Source organism: Leptonychotes weddellii, chromosome 9 (assembly GCF_054177405.1).
Source record: "Leptonychotes weddellii isolate Sample4059 chromosome 9, ASM5417740v2, whole genome shotgun sequence".
In the NCBI taxonomy this organism is placed as follows: domain Eukaryota; kingdom Metazoa; phylum Chordata; class Mammalia; order Carnivora; family Phocidae; genus Leptonychotes; species Leptonychotes weddellii.
Genome location: NC_138377.1, coordinates 5,040 through 8,882, shown reverse-complemented (window position 1 = coordinate 8,882; position 3,843 = coordinate 5,040). Strand labels below are relative to the sequence as shown.

The 3,843-nt window shown below is 41.7% G+C and overlaps 1 long non-coding RNA gene across 1 annotated transcript; it reads left to right on the top strand.

Annotated features, from left to right (window-relative positions):
- The first annotated feature begins 293 nt into the window (after positions 1-293).
- LOC115942786 (uncharacterized) lies at positions 294-929 on the top strand. Its single transcript, XR_014148149.1, has 2 exons — positions 294-408; positions 508-929. It is a non-coding gene; the product is annotated as an uncharacterized LOC115942786 (long non-coding RNA).
- The last annotated feature ends 2,914 nt before the right edge of the window (positions 930-3,843 follow it).

The window sequence follows — 3,843 nt, the reverse complement described above, 5'->3', positions numbered from 1 at the left end:
AAAAAAGTCCTACAAATAAGATTACCTACAATATAATTGCACATCTATAAATTCTGGATAGTGATATAATCAAAAATTAGGGGGTGCCTGGGTGGCTCAGTCAGTGATATAATGAAAAATTATATTTTTTTCAAAAGTGATCAATACCACCAGAACAAAGGCAGTCACATCTGCTCTGGTCACTGACCTCTGTATTCACATAGATCCCAAGCTGAATATATAGTCAGAAGACATGCAAATAGGGCCCTCCCTCTGCTGATTAAAACAGCCCAACACTGAATCTGCAGCTGGGAGAGGAGTCCATCGCTGGGATCCCTAGGTGTTCCCATTCAGTGATCAGGACTGAACACAGACAACTCACCATGGAGTTCTTGCTTGGCTGGGTTTTCCTTGTTGCTCTTTTAAAAGGTAATTTATGGTGAACAAGAGACACTGAGTGTACAAGAATATGTGAGAGAAAGAGTGGTTGTGTGACAGTTTCCTGACCAGGATGTTTTGTGTCTACAGGTGTCCAGTCTGAGGTGCAGCTGGTGGAGTCTGGGGGAGACCTGGTGAAGCCTGGCGGGTCCCTGAGACTCTCCTGTGCAGCCTCTGGATTCACCTTCAGTGACTATGGCATGGGCTGGGTCCGCCAGGCTCCAGGGAAGGGGCTGCGGTGGGTCGCAGCTATTAGCTATGATGGAAGTAGCACAAGCTACGCAGACTCTGTGAAGGGCCGATTCACCATCTCCAGAGACAACGGCAAGAACACACTGTATCTGCAGATGAACAGCCTGAGAGCCGAGGACACGGCCGTGTATTACTGTGCGACAGACACAGTGAGGGGAAGTCAGTGTGAGCCCAGACACAAACCTCACTGTAGAAGAGGATCAGGACCACCAGGGGGTGCACACTACTCACCAATTCTGTCTTTAAACCCCATGAGCAGGTGCAGATGGAGGTTATGGGAAGATTTCTTGTCAGGGTTTGGGGATTCCTCTCCACAGAGCAGTTTCCCTCAGGGATCCTCTCCGCACACATGATTCTGTGCTTACCTCTTCACTCTCTGACTAGAAAATTTGTTCTAATGGGAAAACAACTATACTAAAATGCACAAAATACAAAGTCACTCACATTGTTTATTCCAGTCCCTAAATAAAAATTAAATACAAATAACCTGATGATCATCAACTGAACCTTTACAGGAGTCCTAGCTGCAATCACTGTGCATCACAGGACCCCCCAGCTCAATGTGCAAACTTGCTAGTAGCAGCTTAAAGTTCATGCTGGACATGAGGCTACAGATGCATTAACAGTCCAAAGCAAGAGAAGAAATGGTCTTGGTGAGGGTCAATGTCTTAAACCATGTTCACGGAATCAATGTTGGTGACAACATGGGAAAGCAGTGGAACCCCCTCTAGATGTGGTGTAAATGTGGAGTCTGAAGATCACACACACACACACTCACACAAGAGTATAAATCCTTTATCACCTTCACTTAATTTCTCTGCAGCAAAGGTGGTCCTAGGAAAGAAATATACAGCATATAGGAAGGCCTCAAGAAGCAAGAACAATCTGAAATAAACCACCTAATCTTACACCTGAAGGAGCTAGAGAAAGTACAACTGAAGCCTAAATACAGTGGAAGGAAGGAAATAGTAAAGATTATAGCCAAAATAAATGATATAAAAACTAAACAACAACAGATCAGATTTTAAAAAAAAACAAAGTCTGGTTCTTTGAAAAAAATAAATAAAATTGAGAAACCTCTGCCTAGATTTATCAAAAAGAAAATAGGAACCCAAATAAATAATATCAGAAATCAATCTGTTTCTCCAGGAAACAAACAGGGTTTCAGAGGGGAGGCGTTGGGGAAATGGGGTAGCCAGGTGACATGTATTAAGGAGGGCACCTCTTGTGATGAGCACTGGGTGTTTTATGCAACTAATGAATCACTGAACACTACATTAAAAATTAAGGATGTACTGTGTGGTGGCTGACTGAACACAATTAAAAAAAAGGAATTACAGGAGATAATGTTGTGAGAAAAAAAATAAAGCTAGGATTCTAGGAGGAACATTCCCCTATCCAAACCCAGAAATTATACTCAAAATTGTGTGTTCAAACTGGGGGTGGTAGGAGTGGAGGAAAGGGGGATGGGGTAACTGGGTGATGGGCATTAAGGAGGGCACTTGATGGAATGAGCACTGGTGTTATATGCAACTGATGAATCACTAAATTCTATCTCTGAAACTAATAATACACTATGTGTAAATTAAATTGAATTTAAATAAAAATTTTTTAAATCTAAAAAAAAGAAGAAGTCAATCTGGTCCAGTGTATCATTCAAAGTCCTTGTTTTGGGAGAAGGGGGCAAGTCAGTGACAGCATAGGGGACCTTCTTTCAGCTGGTCTCATATTTGGCTGGATATCTATCAAACCTTCTGAACACATACAAATTCAACCTCAGATGTAAGAAGATTTATCTGGATCTGTACAAAAAGAAAAACGATACTTTCGCAAGGTAGGAATTGCAGAACATTGAATCTTCTGGAGAAATATCAGAAGATAAACAGAGGGAGGAAGGAGCCATCATAAACCGGCCACTGAAAAGTGATATAACATCTGAGCAAAAAATTGGGCCCCTTAGAAATCTGCTCCAATGAGATACATCCCTTCCCGGAAAGGGCACAAGGAATGAATGGGGCAGAATTCTAGGTGGATCATTGTGGTCTAAGTTCCCAAGAGACTCAGAAAGAGCAGGGGAGCCTGAACCAATAGAGTCCCCAAGCATTAGATTGGGGAGACTGGTTGTGGTCAGTGAGCCCAGAAGGGACTCTAAGCTCCAGTCACCATAAACCACGAGACAGGCCAGTTGGAAGACTACTCTCTGCCTGACCACCCTGAAAAGGACAGAAGGTGTGGGCTGTTGAATATCCCAAGGAAGATATAAATTCTGATTTCTTTACAATTTTGGATATACTGTCTTCTAACATACAGACTAAAAATTAATCAGGAACAGGCAGATTGAGGCAAGATGGCAGAGCTGTAGGGGACCCCATTTAAACAGGTCCCCTGAATGCAGCTGGATATCTATCAGTGCATTTTGAATACCCACGAAATCAACTTGAGATGTAAGAATATATATGTGGATTGCAAGCAGAAAAGCAGTTGAGCTTCACAAGTTGTCTATTATACCAAGTCATTTTTTCAGAGGCGCTTTTTAACTTGTATTTTTACACACCTAAATTTTTTTTATAGATATATGCTTTATTTTAGTAACTTTTATACTCTACTCAGTTTTACCTTTTTATATACAAAAGTTTTACATTCCTAGTAATTTGGGGATGTAGAGACCTATAACACACAGACCAAAATTCACCCAGGAAAAATTGAAACAAGCTGTTGTGTCCACAGTGAGAGATTATAGCCCCTCTTTACCTCACCCCCTTTTTTTATTTTCTATTCTATACTTTTTGTATATAATTAATTTCAATTTTTTTCAACTTTATAATTTTATTCTTCTGTTTCATGTTGGCTTTGCTTTTTTTTTTAATTTATTTGAGAGAGAGAATGAGAGAGAGAGCACGAGAGAGGGAGAGGCAGACTCCCCACTGAGCAGGGAGCCCGACGTGGGACTCGATCCCCGGGCTCCAGGATCATGACCTGAGCTGAAGGCAGTCGCCCAACCAACTGAGCCACCCAGGCGCCCCTGGCTTTGCTTTTTTGATGGTGGCATCTGACCAATCTGGATTTTGCTAAGGTGCATCTTGCTTGGACTGTGGTTGATATTTTCAACTCAGTCCATTCATTCAACCATCCATTGACAGAATGAGTAGGAAGAGGAAATCCCAACAAAAAAAA